This window comes from Silene latifolia, chromosome X, assembly GCF_048544455.1.
Source record: "Silene latifolia isolate original U9 population chromosome X, ASM4854445v1, whole genome shotgun sequence".
NCBI classification, from domain to species: domain Eukaryota; kingdom Viridiplantae; phylum Streptophyta; class Magnoliopsida; order Caryophyllales; family Caryophyllaceae; genus Silene; species Silene latifolia.
Genome location: NC_133537.1, coordinates 300854409 through 300873543, shown reverse-complemented (window position 1 = coordinate 300873543; position 19135 = coordinate 300854409). Strand labels below are relative to the sequence as shown.

At 35.4% G+C, this 19135-nt stretch overlaps 1 long non-coding RNA gene across 1 annotated transcript; it reads left to right on the top strand.

Annotated features, from left to right (window-relative positions):
- The first annotated feature begins 15109 nt into the window (after positions 1–15109).
- LOC141621900 (uncharacterized) lies at positions 15110–16740 on the top strand. Its single transcript, XR_012532771.1, has 2 exons — positions 15110–15721; positions 16339–16740. It is a non-coding gene; the product is annotated as an uncharacterized LOC141621900 (long non-coding RNA).
- The last annotated feature ends 2395 nt before the right edge of the window (positions 16741–19135 follow it).

The following is a 19135-nucleotide window of genomic DNA, read 5'->3' as shown; positions in this document are numbered from 1 at the left end:
AGCAGTGCATCAACAAAATCAAGTTTCTACTACATAAGATTCAAGTCAGCCCCCATTTTAAGGATTCAGGCCTCACCCCCTTTAATTTTTGTTGTTGTCAAGTTCGGGTACTGACGGAGCAACAATTCTACAACAAAGTACATCAATATTAAATCAAGAAAGTGCAAAAACGAGCAAGACACACACCTCGAAGTGATTGCTCATAATTTTGAAGCTGTTTTATGAAGCCATCATTAGGTGATGCCTGGGGTCTTTTTCTTCTCACATATTGAAGAGCTTCAGAAAGCATCATGCCTCATTTTTTTAAGAGATAAGCAAGTACCACAGTTACACCGCAAGTCCAAAAATACCAATAGCATTTTATGATATTGCAGAAACAGTATAAAGATTGACGAGGGCAGAACATGTTTCATGACAGAATTTCTATTTCCAGTTGCAGCTGCAGTATTAGCACTAAGAATTCATAGTCACTACAATCTAAAGCCAACGACAACAATCAAAAACCTGGGTACAAGAATCTGAATTACATATGATCTAGGTTCCTTTTTTATTCAATAGTCCTAAACAAGGTATTAAATCTTGCAACGATATGACGCAACACCACGTGTGACCAAGTTTCACAAAATCAGGTCTAGGGTTCACATAATCTAGTCCAAGCTTCACAAAATCAAGTCCATGTTTCACAAAATCAGGTCTATGTTTGCCAAAGGCAGGTTTCACAAAATGAGGTCCAGGGTTCACATAATATACTCCAAGCTTCACAAAATCAAGTCCAGGTTTCATAAAATCAGGTCTATGTATGAACCTTATTTTGTGAACCTTGGACCTAATCTTGTGAATCTCGGGCCTGATCTTGTGAACTCTGAACCCAAATTTGTGAATCTTGGACCTAATCTTGTGAATTATGGAGCTAATCTTGCGAATCCTGAACCTAATATTGTGAACCCCGGACCTAATCTTGCAAATCTTGGACTTGATTTTGTGACTTGGCGATTATCTTGTGAATACTGGACTTAATTTTGTGAATCTAGGACCCAATTTTGTGAAACTGAGTCTTTAATTTGTGTATTTAGGACATACGCTCCCAGGAGATATACTCCCATAACTTGGTCAACTACATTACTGGTTTACTGCACTTACAACAACAACAAAAAAAAACAAAAAAGAGAGACAAAAGGAAGATAATTACCAGAATTGGACCTATGAAGATCTTCTAGACAGGAAATGCAACTGTCAACTAGTTTAGCGGACAGAGTCATGCCGCAAAGTAGTACCGCTCTATGCAGCTGAGAAGCAAAATCATTCTTCTCTTGGTCATTTGAAGGTCCAGCAGAAGTAATAGCAGCAGACAAAGAATTTTGAGGATAGTTTCTATCATGTGCGTCAGAAGATCCACCTGATTTTGGAGCAGAGGCATCATTCCCTGGCTGGTGCCAATTCCATAGCATCAAGATGAAGAACATAAAGAGGAGAATTGTGACTTCACCGCAATTAGACCTTTTTCTTGCTACAAATTGTTTGTTCAGATCGATCTCAGCAAAAAAAACCACTTAATCAGGTTATCCAAATCTAAGCTATCAGGTTTTGAGCTGTGTATAAATAGTCCACCAATAGCAGAAGATAGACGGTAGAAAAGTTGCATAACTGGAATAGCACGAATACAAGAAGTTGTCTCCATCCAGCCACATAACTGTTTTAGGAGTTCAGAGAGAAGCAAAGAATTTACAGCTCGCTTCGATGCTGAGATAGAGACAGGATCAAGCACTGAAGTTGAAAAATCCTCCGGCTCATTAGGTTCCAGTACATGAATAGATGGAGTAGAACTTTGCAGATTGACGTGTGATGAAGTTGGTAAAATGTTTGGATCGCTTAACTCATCAGAAAACTGCATCACATTGCCTTCTCCCAATGTTTCCATCTCTATAGAAATTGCCGTCATTGGATGATCTCTAGAGTGTGGTGGAGGTAGCCTGTCTGCATCCAATACTTCATGACACGCCTCACACAGATCAAAATTTGGACAAATGGTGCAATGCCATCTACGCCTCGATAGGAACTGTAGAGCGACCATCACAAAGCAATACTTTTGAATCGAATGTATCATTGAATCTTCTTCTATCATGGCATGTGTGTTACCACCAGGAGCAGCCATGTCATCAGCATGGCTCGAAGCTGAAGTAGCATTTTCTGCTCCATCATTAGTAGCTAGCATAGTTTGTTTTGAAAAAGGAACTTGTGCCAACTTTGAAGAAATTGCCAGGCAGCAGAACCCATCAAAGAAACTGTCAATAGTTCCGCTCGTACAAGTTAAGTATAAAAAGAGAAAGGTGTGTAACTGATTACCTGCTCGCAGTCTGAACAACCTTATTACGAAAAATAGAAGTTTCTTTAACAATGAAACAGCTGCTGAAACAGAATGTCCACCTGAATCTTTTCCGTGAAGAGCCAAACATTCAGAATAACAATAGATGAGTTCCAAGGAAGAAATAACAATACTGTTCATTGTTTATGTGTCAGGCTGCTCTTCTCTTTACAGCAATTGTCGATTGACCACTCAAGCATCAAAACATTTAAAAAGACGAAATAGCTATTGAAATTTCATCAAACCTCTGAATATGAAACACAATTATTACAAGATTACAAACAATTAGTAGTAATGAAAACATTTAAGTAAGTTTCACGAAATCACCATCCAATTTCACAAACTAAGCTAGAGGATTCACAAATTAAGCTGTAGGATTCACAAAATTTGTAAGTAAACAATTGCACAAAATTAAGTTCAAGTTTCACCAAAACACTTTCTAGTTTCACCAATTAAAGTCCAAGTTTCACTGAATCAAGTCCAAGTTTCACAAAACAAAGGGTAGCATTCACGAATTATGAATTTAAAACATTAAGGTGAAAATACGGAATGAAAGTACAATGACAATGGTGAAAACGAGATGAATCGGAGAAGACGAGATGAAAATAGCGGATGAATTGAAATGAATACTATTGAATCAAAAGTACCTAAATCGACTGTGCTTGATTATGATCAATGACAATTACAACCTGTATGAAAACAAAGTAATTAGTATTAATCAGATAAGACGAAATGAAAATTACGGATGAATTGAAACGATTACTATTGAATCAAAAATACCTAAATCGATTGTGCTTGATTATGATTAATGACGATTACAACCTGCATGAAAACAAAGTAATTAGTATTGAAAGGACTGTGATAATGGCGAAAATGAGATGAATCAGAGAAGACGAAATGAAAATTACGGATGAATTGAAAGGAAACCTATTGAATATAAGCGTTAATGGCGAGTCGGCAGCTAAGCGTGTTGGTTAGAAAATTACGGATGAATCAGGACTGTGATAATGGCGGTCGGAAGCCAAGCGTTAATGGCGAGTGACGAGATGAAGATGATGAAGACGAGTTGAAGAGAGAGATAGAGGACAGAGTAAATGAACGAAGTAAATGATTGAGGGTCAGGAAAAATGTGTGTTGGTTAGAATTATATAGGGACACGTGGCATCATCTGGTGAGTTAGATCCGACGGTTTAGGATGGGTACAGCTGCCTCACCCTAAGAAGGGTGCCTCACATGATTCAATATATATATATATATATATATATATATATATATATATATATATATATAGAATTAGGATCACATGAGTCCACCCTATCTTTTTGAGTCACGTGAGTCCACTTATGTATCACACGCTCTACACAAAAATATCACAATTTTTTTTAAAGAATTTTTTATAAAAAAAAAACAAAAAAAAGAAATTATGGATAATTTTTTTTTTTTAAAAAAAAAAAATTGAAACTGTGATATTGTTTTGTATAACCTGTGATATTGTATCTGGGTCTGTAAGTCCAGTAAAAAAGTATCACAAGTTATACAAAACAATATCACACCTTACAATAAATAATATCGCTGGTTGTACTAAACAATATCACGGGTTATACTATACAATATCACACCACAAAATATTATTTTAACTATGTAAAAAACATGACTCCTATTAAAAAAATACATATAAAAATAATACATTACACTAAAACTACAATCCCTATTCTAAAATTACTAATGTACACTAAAAGATATGCAACTTATTCGATGATTTACTTCCAAGATTATCTTGAATCATAAATGAAAACCTATTGCTTTACCTATATAGGAGTATGTTTAATCTATAACATCTCCATCATATTCACCCAAGGCCACATGTAATCTTAGGTAGACGTGCTTCTGACGCACACTTATGCACTGGCCGCCATGAGGCGCAGTTGACATTGCTTTACAGGGATGACTCGGATGAGGCAAACAAGTGCAGAGAAAGATGCGCTTCTGGCTTTGAGTCTCGGCCAAGATCATGTCTTGGTCAATTCACTGAAAAAAAAGAATGTGAAACCAATGTTGAATAAAAGATAAAATACATGTAACGAATTGAGTGTTTAATTTAGTGATGTCCAACATGAATCCATATCATTAACAAATCAGAAGGCAATCTAAAAATATAGTCAATTAATGGAACTTACAGTGGCAAAATATTCGAAAAAAAAACTATTCGATTGGTCAATTCACTGAAAAAAAAGAATGTGAAAACAATGTTGAGTAAAAGATAAAAGACATGTAACGAATTGAGTGTTTAATTTAGTGCTGTCCAACATGAATCCATATCATTAACAAATCAGAAGGCAATCTAAAAATATAGTCAATTAATGGAACTTACAGTGGCAAAAATTTTCAACATGAATCCATATCATTAACAAAAGTTCAAACTTACAGTGGCAAAAAAAAAATTCGAAAAAAAAAAAATATTCGTGATATTGCTATGTGTAGTGCGTGATACATAAGTGGACTCATGAGACTCAAATATATAGGTGGACTCACCGGATCTTGCCTATATATATATATATATATATATATATATATATATATATATAAAATACGGAAACCAAGGGACTTCAATGTAACTAAATAAATCTATACAAATTACGGAAAATTCACGTGGTATCCTCGAACTTTGCCATTTTGCACGTGGTACCCAACTTTTTAAGTTTGTGTACATAATACCCTCCATGTTTGATTTTCATGTACAACATGCCCTTTTTGTCGCTATAAAAAAACTCAATTGCGCATAACTCCTAGACCGGAATTCAGAATCGGACAATTTTTTTTTCCTAAAATGATTATCTCTTCATAATCTACGATTTGAAAAAAAAATTCTCGACTGACATTTTATAGGGTTTTTTTTAAAACGAAAATCTCAAATCAACCACATTTCCGATCTTAAATTTCCGAATGACTATTTTCGTTTTATAAATCTATAGATCGCGAAGAGATAATCAATTTAAAAAAAAAAAAATTAGTCAATTTCGATTTCTGGTCTATGATTTATGCTCAATTGAAAATTTTAATAACGATAAAAAGGGTATGTTGTGCTTCAAAATCAAATCTCAAGGATAACATGTGCACAAACTTAAAAAGTTGGCTACCACGTGCAATATGACAAAGTTTGAGGGTACCACGTGAATTTTCCGTACAAATTAATTATAGAATTATTTCATAGGAATTACTCCATCCTATAAGTAATTCCAATTTAATCCATCTTATATAACATACCTTCCAATAACACTCTAAGGCGACGAGCAACCTGAATAACAGGTCACCCTTATGTTTTTCAGACTTAAGACACCTTAATTATTACCCCAATTCATCTCTTCTTCCGCCATTCATTACTCCTCCGTAGATCGTCGTTGGTTCTCCTGATAGGGAAATTACTAGGTGTCGTAAATGCTAGAATTAACTACCAAATTAATAATTTATAAGCCAAACTATACTCTAGATTACTCTAATTGATAAAGCAATATAGTGCAAGTAAGGATCGATCCCAAGAGAAGGACTTTTTAAACTAAAGACTTGAATTGTATACTATTAACCACTAATTAAGATTCTAACTACCAATTAAGACATTAATGATAATTCGAACTCAACAATTGGAATTAATCACAAACAATGGATATTAACAAGGATTATTTCATGGGAATAATCCATCGTATAGGTGCCCTGCAAATAACACTCCATCCTATCGATAATTCCAATTAAATTCATCATATCCACCATTCTTCCCATAACACTCTTAGTAGACGGGCAACCTGAAGAACTGGTCACCCTTGTTATTTTTTAAGTAAAAAGACACTTTATCATTCCTTATTTCCATTAACTCCACCTTCCTTCATAATTTTTCTACCCCCCACGCTTCACCCTCCACCAACCCAACCACCACTCTGCCGCCAAATCTCAACAACCTACTCTCACCACCGGAAAAATACGTTGGTATAAACCTCCACAATCTTCACTTAACAATCAACCACCACTAACAAGTGTAACAACTATCTCCACACATCTTCGAATCCTTCCATAATCGTCGACCACCGCTTATCCACCCTTGACCATCTACCTCTCTCCACCATCTCCAAACACCACTTCCCTCTGCTTTATCTCCCTTCGTCTGCCATACCACCAGTTACAACAAGAGGAAAGTACAAGTCTTGAGTTGATTTCAGGTAAGCAATAAGCATGCCCTGATCTTCATCTCATCCCATATTCCTTGAATAATAATCCTATTAACAATTTGCAGGGCACCAATAGGACGGATTATTCCCATGAAATAATCCTATTAACAATGTTCAACTTGTAGGAAACACAAAAGGAGAAATAATCTTTGGTTGGAAACAACATGAAAAAGAGTAACAATGGAGATTTTGCTATTGAGACAATTCAACAAACAAGTAGTATGCAAGAGAATTCAATATTAAAGAGAACTTGGTGTAACTTCCTCTTGGTAACCAACAATTGGCAAAGCTTGACCCTTTTTACTCTCTTAAACTTATCTACCCAATACTAGCATCTCAAGATGTTGATACATGCAAACTAAACCATCTACATATACCCTTCAAACTTAGACAACAAGTCATTAAACCACGAAAAGAGACTAAGCATGAGCATTAAGAATTTAACCAAAAGATGAAGCTAGGATCAATTCCTCATAAGATTAAACCATACAAATGAGAAAAAGACATAAACTTTCCTATTTGTTATATGAATCCTTTAAACCAAATCAACATACAACAAATTTGCTTCAAACAATCCTAGATAGATTAAACCATTTCTCTAGGATTTGCACTAGTCAAGTAAGCAAGCTGCAAGGGTGATCAAACCAGACATTCATTTACTTAACATAAGAAATTAAGCACAAGGAAAGAGTTTTAGATAAATTAAGAGAGATTAAAGGGTCTTACCATACCAAAGTTGGAAACTTTGAATGAAATTACACCAAGTAATGAGAAGATTAGCTCCTCATAATTGTCTTACAACCCACAAATTGAAGAATGCTTAACATAAATTAAAGAGAATTCTTGTCTTAATTATTACAAGCTTAAGGATCACAACCAAGATTAGATGATGTTTTTAGATGAGTGTAGCCCGTTTTTAGATCTCAAAATTCTAGATATATATAGGGAGGCATGAGAATCTAGGTTAAGTCCCTCTAGAAAGCCCAAAACACGGAACTAGAGTTGCGATATTCAGAGCAGAGCGCAGGCTGGGCACATTTGAGCAGGCTGCGCACATTTGCGCAGGCTGCGCTTCAGACTGACAGCAGCATCTTTCGAAAGTCATATCTCCCTCGTTTCTTGGACAAATGAGGCGTGTGACCTACCGTTGTAAAGCTAAGATCACAATCTTTCACCTCCACTTAGCCTTGCATCAATACGAGGTCTAGAACTCGAGATATATCTATTTGAAGTTGACCCTTGTGAAACCGAGTTTTCAATTCTTCATTTTGGCTCTTGTTTGTCTATGCCAAGGCATCAAATCTTCCATTAGCTTACTTTTCTTGACTTTTCACTTGTTCCCTTGGTTGACTAAGGTTCGGGATTAACTATTGACTTTTGTTGGCTTTGACGGTTTGACTCTTGACTTTGTCTTCGACTTTCATTGAACAAGCACATGGCTTATTCTCTTCAAAACTTCAACCCATTACAATGCACCAAACCATAAAATATAACCATTCTCAACATGTTACATTACCATTTTTAAAGGTCTAAAAAATGAACCTTAATTAGCCAAATCACAAGTAAAGGATAAGAAAAACAATTATTTGCAAAACGTAACTAATGACCCATAATATAACACTAATAGATAGCTAATTAATCTTAATTAGCATGACTCTTTATTGTGCTATCAAATTCCCCCACACTTGAACTTTTACTCGTCCCGAGTAAAACTCGAGATTAGCATTTCAAATCACAAGTCCAATTAGCGAGTGTAAGAGAACCGATCACTCTTCCCTCACAACACCCTTCTTATACCTCCCTCATAAACAACCACCTATTATGAAAGACAAAATCTAGACTCAAATGTCGCGGACACTCTCTTCTCTCACTCGCCCTCCTTATATCACCTTCATTACAAGACACAACACATCACTAACTCTGACTCATCAATCAAATCCCCTCTTCTTATGTCTCCCAACAAAGTAGTATTGGTCACCCTTGCCTTATCCCAAGGCAATAGCAAAGTGACCCATCAATCCTCCTACCAAACACAACTCATCACTACTTATAACACCCCTTATCACTCCATACAAATGCAAGCCATGGTTACTAAGTTGGACAAAACCACAACATTAGAACCTAGCGACCCAAGAAGAAACCACCAATTTGGGATATATTTTTCTGACTCAAAAAGAAATTAAACCCTAGACTAACCTCCTTCCAAGACCCTCCTTATCACTCTCTTCTTATCCCTCCATCTTTTTGGTGTTCCATTTTTTTCAATTTTTCGTTTTTTTTGGTTGAAAATCCCTTATTTTGCCTAAGGTGCCCTTTCGGGTTTTTACCTTAACTTTTCCTTTCCTCTCATGGTGGCTCGCAACTCAATTCTTCATTTTGCCAGGAACGCCCTTTCGGGGTTTCATTCCGTCCTCGTCCACCTTTTCCAATCTTGCCTAGGTGCCCACCCTTTAAAGCTAAAGACTTGAATTGTAAACTATTAAATACTTAGTTAAGACTCTAATTACTAATTAAGACTCACTAACCGACTTTATAAACACACAATGGTTATTAATAATGACAAACGATAGATGAACATAGACCAAAAGGGAGTTGAGTTGATTGGTAACATGAATGTAAAAGAAAGTTGCAACCTTTACTAACAAGGCAATATAGCAAACACTTGGTGTGCAAGAAAATTCAATATTAAAGAGAACTTGGTGTAACTTCTTCTTAGTAACCAACAATTAGCAAAGCTTGACCCTTTTTACTCTCTTAAAATTATCTACCCAATACTACCATCTCAAGATGCTGATACATGTAAATTAAACCATCTACATGCACCCTTCAAGCTTAGACAACAAGTCATTAAACCATGAAAAGAGACTAAGCATGAGCATTAATAATTTAACCAAAAGATGAAGTTAGGATCCATTCCTCATAAGATTAAACAATACAAATGAGAAAAAGACATAAACTTTCCTATTTGTTATATGAATCCTTTAAACCAAATCAACATACAACAAACTTGCTTCAAACAATCCTAGATAGATTAAACCATTTCTCTAGGATTTACAATAGTTGAACAACAATAAGCATGGATGGCCAACCCAAACATAAACTGTAACACCCCAACTATCCGGCCAAGATAATTGGAGCGTTACCATCTCGGTTTCCCGAGGTAGGATTTCAAAACTCAAATCAAAGAACATTTTATTAACGTAAGGTTTAATGAATTACATAAACGTAAACAAATGAATAAATAAAATACAACTCGTGACATATCTACTCTTCTAACCAACTTGACTCGCTTCGTGATATCAACAAGCTCGTCCCGTCTCCCGCGTACTATCCAAACAACATGAACATAACCTGCTCCCCATATGACCAAAGGATATCATATGGATCGACTATTATTATTATATGGATTGACTAAGGTTCGGGATTGACCCTTGACTTTTGTTGGCTTTGACGGTTTGACTCTTGACCTTGTCTTCGACTTTCATTGAACAAGCACATGGCTTATTCTCTTCAAAACTTCAACCCATTACAATGCACCAAACCATACAATATAACCATTCTCATCATGTTACATTACCATTTCTAAAGGTCTACAAAATGAACCTTAATTAGCCAAATCACAAGTAAAGGATAAGAAAGGCAATTATTTGCAAAACGTAACTAATGACCCATAATATAACACTAATAGATAGCTAATTAATCATAATTAACATGACTCTTTATTGTGCTATCACCTCCCTCCAACCACCACTCCTCTCGCGGTCACTCCGCGGCGATGACTCCCTCCGACCATCAGCACAACTGCTCACTTTCGCACGCGCCAATTCACCATAAACCTATCTGACCACCATTAAACTTCACCAACTCCACTCCTTATCTTCTTCGTTCAATCCAAAGCAGCGACCACCTTCATCCACCGGAAGCAACTACCATTAGGCAAGCAACCACCACGACAAGCTCCTTTGAAACCCGAAAACCACAACCTCTAGATCCAAGGGAATGTGAAAGGTGACGTGCTGTTGAGGAGATGAGACGAGTGAGGAGTGGGGGCAGATTTGGGTGTGGTGTTTGCTGTGGAATGGGTCAAATTTAGGAGTTAAATGAAGAGGGAGGAAAAGATGACCTTATACAACATGTAAAAAAATTGAGTGAGTTTGTTCTAGGAAGGAAAGGGGGATATGATAGATTAAATTCAGATTACTTAAAGGATAGAATAATTTAAGCAGGCCACCCATAGGATGGATTATTCATATGAAATAACCCTTAATTATATTATATAGTTTTTTATCGATAGCGTTGTGTGATAGACCTGACCAAGGGACTTCAATGTAAATATTATATAGTTTTGGTTAAAGTATAAATTTAGAGAACACCGGAATATGGTGATTTTCCTTAAAATAAACATATCCCACTTATGGTATTAATTAGTATAAAGATGTTAATTATTTAACATACACAGATATAATATAAGTATGTTATATTTTTCAAACTATTAAAAGGTAATTAAATCAAGTTAGATTTCCAAAAAATATAATATTCCGTAATTATTTCGATTTGATATAATGCATATATGTAATATATTTATATAAATATATAAGCCTCTTAAAATTACATGCCTAAATAGTAAAAAATAATTCTGTTAGTAGTGAAAAGAATTGTAGTAACATTGGATATAGTAATATCATAGTAATCATTCATTTGAATAGTCAAAGTAACAATATTAGCAGCGAGCGGGAATAGTGAAAGTAATAGAAGTAACAACGGGTAATAATAATAATAACGTAACAATAATTATGGCGAGGTAATTACAGTGGGAGTAATGAAAGTAACAGTAGTAATAACGAATGTAATAAAAGTAACAATACTAATAACAAAAGAAAGTATATATGAACAATTAGCTAACCAATCGATTTAAGTAAAATATTAATAGCGAGAGTAGTGAATTCGTCTCATAATTTATTTCGTCTTAATTTTAAGATATGTCATAGAAAAATATATTAATGATAAATTTATGACTTATGCAACTTTAAAGTAGTTTAAAATTAAATTTTAATGCTAAATAGAGGTAGCTCGGGCGGGGCCGGGCACCAATACTAGTCCTCCCTTATTCACCATGCCTGCGATGATGGGGAACTGAACCCCCTTCCCTCTTGGTAAAGGTGGTGCTAGTGCCTCCTTCTCCCATCTCTTCTTTGCTTTTACATCCTTGTCTTTGACTGGACTCTTAGAGAAAAACATATGTGCTCTTCAAAATATTCTCCACTCTTTTGCTTAAATTTGGGCGAAAAAATTAACATCTAAAAACGCAAACTAATTTTCTAAAAAAAACACTTATTCCAAGGATATAGATCTTGTGGAGACCGCGCCCTTGGCATTAGAGGCTCCCCTCCCTTGGAACCTTTATTGGTTACTCCCTCACTAATAAAAAGCTTAATAGAGCTGACTTTCAGTTTGTTGTGGATCATATCCAAGCTAAGCTCGCCAACTAGAAAAAAGAACTCATTTCTCGTACTACTAGGCTTACTTTAAATGAATCTACCCTAAATAGTATTCCCGCTCACCTCATACAATGTGTGAATCTCCCCTCGTCTTCGCTCATTGCCATAAACAAAATTGTTAGATCCTTTCTCTGGTCTTCCTCTTCCTCTAAGAAACTCCTCCTCACGAGTTAGGACTCTACTACCCTACCTAAGGCTAAATGAGGTCTTGGCATTAAGAATGTTGTTATCCTCATCACCTTAGCCTACTCCATTAAGCTTGCCCGGGAGATCCCTTTTCTTGCCTCACAATTCAGCTTCCAAAGCCATTCAGAGCTAGTAAACCTCCTCTTATTATGCTATTCGCCGTCCTTTTCATGTCGGATATCACATTCGGTAAAACATTGGTAAAATATGGAGCGCCCTCAAAGACACTCTGACTTGGTCTATTGAATGTGGCTCTTCCATCATCCTTTGACACGATCCTTGGGACCTTAAAGAACACTCTTATAGGCCCTCTTCCCTGTGCTACTGATAATATACTCTCGATTATATGATCATCACTGGCTCTTGGGGCCTCGAGTCTTTGTGCTTCCCCTCCCTAACCACATTAAAAATGTCATCCTTTCCATCCCTCTTCCTTCCTCCCTCTTGCCTGATTCGCCAATCTCTTCCTTTATTACCCACTCTAAATTCTATGTTGGTCTTGCCAATCATAAGTAGGTTATCCCTCCTTACCCCTTTGTGTCCTTCCCCTTATCCTTTAATCTTTTCTGACTTTGGGAACTTTATACCCAGCCTCACACTAAATCCTTCCTTTGTCTTGCTTGGTGGGATAGTCTTCCCCACAACTCCACCTTGTTCACATGTCATATTGTCTTGAACCCGGCTTGTACCGCCTGCCCTAGCTCCTTGATCTTTACCTGAAAGCGCCTTCTACATTCTTCAAGATTACACCTTTGCTCAGTTAGTGTGGTCCATCGTTGCGGTACCAATTAACTTCTTCTCCATCGACCTCCACGAGTGGATCCATTTCAATAGCACTAATCACTCCTCCACATGGAATCAAACCTTCCTTTTTATTTACTTGCGCCTTCAAGCTGCGGCGAAACGATGTCATTTTCAACAACCCTTCAATCCTTCGTCCTGGTTCACTTTGCCCTTTCTCTCCTTTTTACCTGGCTTTCGGCCTCCTCAATCAATCCATCTGAGCTCGCATATCACAACTTGACCCCCTCTCTTCTTTTCCAGCCCCTTTGTTAACCCTTATTTTTGGGCCCTCACACCCTCGACATGGAAGAAAATCAATGTCGATATCGCTCTCCCCCTTCCTCTTCAATTGGGTTGTGTTGTGATGAATTATGTGGGTAGTTGGGTCGTCGGATGATCACGTTGATAGTTCGATTCTAACCCTTTTACCTATGAGCTCATTGCCATCAGGGATGCCATCCATTTTGCTATAAATTCTAATGGTGCCCTCATTATTGCCTCTGATTGTTTGAATACAGTTAATGCTATCAATAACCTAAACCCGCCTTGTGGCAATCTTGCTAACATTACAATTGAGTTCAAGGAACTATTGATGAACTCTCCATTTATGAAGATCTCATTATTGTAGACACCTTAATCTGTACTTCCCCCCAAGTCTCCCGCCGATGATCGGACTACATGTTTAGCACGTGTCGCATTTTTATCATATCATAAGTCGGTTAATATAACGTTACACGAATGCTATGGTTAACTTCTGAGTTGTCATCTACGTGCTGCTACGGTCGATTAGATGGAAATTAGAGTCAATTCAGAGTTCGGGTCAGAAACCGTCTCTATTTTAAGATCTCGTATTGTTTCGAGTCGGAATATCCTCTAAACCGTCAAGATATAATTTTTATTTTTAGAGTTAAAGATATATTCTTAAATTCTATCTGAAAAGGTAAATTATGCATTTTCGATTTGAAAGAGGACACTCAAAAGAAAAAAAACGCGGCCTTAGCTGCGCCTCTTAAAAATGGCGCATGATTTGATGCACCTCTTTAAAGAGATGCAAGTAAGCTGATGCGTGTTTCACCCAGTTTCTAACATTCTTTTGCTATAAATGGAGGTATCATCGGGTCTCCTCATTCTAGACATTCGGAGTTGATTTTCCTCCTCCTCCTCCTCCTCCTCCTCTTCCCTCCCCCCCCTCTCTCTCTCTCTCTCTCTCTCTCTCTCTCTCTCTCTCTCTCTCTCTCTCTCTCTCTCTCTCTCTCTCTCTAAACTGGGTTACTACTCAACCGACATAATGCATGTGCTAGATCAATCGACCACATCAGCCCGATTGATCATATAGTGGTTCCGCCATCGTGCGTGCATTAATTAAATACACCAACCAATTTCACCAACTCCACATCAATCAATCAATCTAATTAACAATCAATCCTTGGTTTACGCCGAGGGCACGTACTCCACGCATAGTTTCGAGTAAACAACTAAACTGACTTTAGTTTAATCTCGTGACACTATCCTGTAAGTTTGAGGTTGTTATCTGTCCGTCTTTTAGAAATGTAAATATTGTTTTATTTTGTTTTTTCACTTTTTTTATCACGTTTTCGTAGATTAGATTTGGTCTCTATGGTTTCATAACCGTAAGATCTAAGCTTCAATTAGCCAAATAAACATGTCAGACACTTTGAAGGAACGCCCGAACAAGTGCGTCGTTTAGAAGAGGCACATCTGCCAAGGCTCTGCTGTTCTGTTTTAGATTTCCTCTGTTTTTTTACCTCGATTTGCCTGATTAATTATCGTTTTTTCTAAGGATCTTCATAAATCTGAAAGCTTTTATTTTCAAATCTTCTTTTATTTTCGTTTATAAAGTTTTAATTTTATTTTCATTAAACATTTTTTATAGTCTCAACCTTATTTGGTTTAACCAATATTAGATCTCTAATAATCAATATTAGTAGCTTTGAATTGCTTGGTTTAAATCGATTTTTCTTATTTTAGATGTCTATTTAATTCATAGTACAAGGCCTAATTTAAGTTAATAAAGTTCTCAATTTTAATTCAATAATTTCAATTCAATCTTAAATCTGTAGTAATCGGTATTGAGTAGTTTAGGATCAATTTCCAAACATTTAATTTTTCTTATTTTCTTAATCGTTTTCTGATTTTGCAAGTAAATCGTAATCAAATTGCTTTAAGAAATTAAACAATACTTCCTCCTATTCACTATTTTCTTCCCTATTTCCTTAAACGGATTATTCAGGTTTTCTTCTCCTTTCTTATTTTGGAAACTTTTACTCTTATTTTATTCATCCCTCTCTCCTATTATCAAACCCTACCCAACTTTTACTATTATTTTATTCATCCCTCTCTCCTATCATCAAACCTCACCTAACTCACAATTCCTTATTTAATTCATAATTATTCATTATTCTCTCCAATTCACAAATCCCACCATCTTTCTTTATTCATTCTTTAATCATTTCCTAAAATCTTGTGCCCACATCAAAGGGGAAGAAAACCCCGAATATGAGGGAGTATAATAGAACAAGGCAAATCTGACTTCCAGAGTCAGAATCCTCCTAATTTAGAATAAACGCATCAGTTGACGCACCTCTTCAAAGGGCAGCACAATTGGTTGCACGAGTTCTATTGGGCTTCCATCTCTAGACTCATTCTGATGAGACGTAGGTTGTTTTAGTTATTATTAATCAACTATTATCGCGTATTATTACTATAATCAGGACATATTAGCCTTATTATTAATATTTGACATCTTTTCTAATTTCAATCTCTTTTCCAAATTTAATTTCTTTTATTTTGCATTCATTCTTTTATTCATGTATGCGTTGTTTGTCTGATTTTACATGTAAATCAATCCTAAATTTTCTACTTCGACCCATCATCTTTGTTTGTTAAATTCCACCGACGTAGTCTAACTCTTATATGTTAGGATTAATATATTGTTGGTTATATTCATGCATATATCGTTAGAGTTAAATCACAACTTTCAAACCTTAATCGATAAGTAGAGGCCGCTATAAAGAGCGAGCGGGATTGGGTGTTTTATTAATGAGCTTCCCCAATACGTGCCCTCACCCCTTACTCGGATTTTTTTGAATACTGGATGTCCGTATCCATTGGCATACAAGAGTCACTCTAGACATGAAATGCCAAGGAGAACGAATCTCCATCTTAAGTGTTCATGTTAATTCTACTTTGTGCTTATTCTGACATGACATAACGTTGATTAGAACAATTTCCAAATTTTCCACAATAATTTCGTAGCGACTCTTAATTGCAGGCTGGTTTCAAACCTTTTTATCGGTTTCTAAGCCTTAGAAATCGATATCAAATATATGACGTGCATGGTCGCCGCTTCGCGGATGGCATGGTCTTCATTCATTTGAGAAGAGACGCACAAATGCGATTGTTGATGCTTTAGACAAGTTCTCCATTGGAGACACTTTACTAATTATGGTTTATTTACTTGGACTGAACCCCCCCTCATTTTATTGTTAACTTATGTACTATTGAGTCCGCGTCCATTACGGCGTTTTCTCCAGATCCACCCCCATAATGTAACTAAACTGTGATTTTAATTCGCTTATTTTATTTATGATTAACGTTCTTCTTTGTAAAAAAAAAAACAATTATTCCACCATCACTTACCATCAAATATCACAACTTTTGAATTTCGTTTTAACTTTTATTATCCTAGTAAGAGTTACGTACCCTCTTTTTTTTTTGGTAAAATGTGAGCTTGTCATAGATAATCATCAAATACAAACCGTCTAGTACATCTTCATACAGTCTTCAATACATTCAAATGGCTATATGATCATCATAAAACTAGAATATCTAAGTTAAGTGTAGCCATGCTTTGTCTATTCTCAAAACAGGGTGATGAATCTTCTGCAGTACTCGTGAATACAACATATTCTTTACTTCTTTGATAACCTGTTCTGGCCTTCTAATCTTCAAATCCATGTGATAAGTATTCCATTCATACCAGATACTATACCAGCAGACAAGTCTTGTCATTCTGCAAACTTTCTTTAGTAATTTAGAGTAACATCTACTGCTTCCATCCAATTTTAATTGCAGCCATTTCTCCATGTTGGAGTTAGTGTCCTCCACAATAGTGCGTTTACATAATAAATCTCATTAAAGGAATATCATCAGATATTTATTTATTTGATCCTAGTCAGCTGATCAACGTATATCGGTAACGGTTGGCCAACTAGGGTTTGACGTTATCTTGTCGTGAGAGATTTGCGGTGTTCAATGATCCTTTCGGTCACACCTAAAGAAACGAGCCCCAACACGAAAGCTAATTAATTGTATGAAATACAATTTAAATTAGTTCCTTGATTAAATTGACTAAGAGTTAGTCGATTAAATTGATTTAGAGAGATATCGAGTTGTGAACTCGAGGTACGGAAATTATTATTTAATTATGCGATAATTGAATAATAAATTATTTGAGACATGAATTAATGATTAAGCAGTTAATTATTAAATTGGTACTAGTTGACTAATGTGATTAGTATTGGTACGTAAACTATATGTGTAGCGGTACACATATATTTACGGAGTGATTTAGACGAAATTAATTGGAAGCATTTAAACATGGTACGATGTTTGAATAAAATTTACACGTATTTGTGCGACAAATATAAGAACCAAAATGGACCCGTAAATGGGACATTGGACCGTGTAAATGGAGTGTAGTGGATGATTATAGACATAATCATTTCACTTTACTTGTTGGTTCTTCCATAAGTCATCTTATGATCACTTGCATGTGATATAAGATTGGACAAAAATAAAAACAAGTGCACTCCCTCACTCCACTAGTCCACCCGCCACTTTCACCCATAAAACACTCCAATTGTTGTTCATTTTTCACACTACTTCTTTTGGTGTGTTTGCATGTGAAAAATAATTGGTCTTTCTCTCTAAAAAATCATAAGCATCATTTTACTAAGAAGTTAGTATCAAAATTTTATTACTAAGATGTTAGTAATATTTACATATTATCAAGGGTAGTCTTACTTATATCTAGTTAATATTAGTAAGGTTGTTGGGTAAGTTCTTGGGTGGATTAAGGAAGGAGACCTTCTACTTTGGAGGTTGGTTTTTGGAGGATCTTCCAGATTCATATAGCTCAAGAACAAATTAGTAAGGTGAACTAGTTTGTGCCCATTTTACCATAAAATCAATGTAAGGAAATTGTTTTTCCTTAATCTTTATGTTAATATGCTTTTATATTGCATTCATGTTACATAGATCACATAAACTCAAATTATGAGATAATTTGTTATTTAATTAGAGAGTCTAATTAGGATCTATGATCTTTCAAGTGGTATCAGAGCATAGGCTTGTAATTTGCATGTTGATTTTAAGCATACTAATGAATTATGAGATAATTTATAAAAACTCAAAAATTGTGTTAGAAGAGGTTTTAGCATGAAATTTTTGGGACATGCATACCTACTGATCTCAAAAGGTTTGTGGTATTGTTTGGTGATTTATGAAGTTATTTTGCTATTTTTAATGTTTTTTGGTAGAAAACCGAGTCAAAATGCCGTATTTTAGTTAAAAATTGACTAAAAATAGTTAAAGTTGATTCGGTGCATGGATTTTTAATGGTAGTTCATGCATATTTTCTACTGATTGTATGCAAAAAGGTGAAGGTTGGTTCGAAATTTTTGCATGTTTATTGATTTTATGAGATAAAAGTCGATAAAAGTGAAATTAAATAATCATAATTTTGAAACACTTGATTCTGCCCATGATAAATTTATGTACATTTAAAAATATTATTTAAATGTTAAAAGTGAATTTTAATATGTGTTTTCACTTTGTTTTGATGTTTATTGGTTTTAGTGGTTAAAAACCAATAAATATCGATCTTTTTCTTCATAAAATTTATCCGGAATTTTTAGGCAATTTTTCTGACATTTTGGTGTTCTTTGGAGTGTTCCAGAATACTAAAAATTTTTGTTTCAATTTTTTGGGTAATGTTTTCAATTATTTTGGATTTTTACTTAAATATTATGATTTTATCGATTAAATTAGCAAAATATCACCAAATC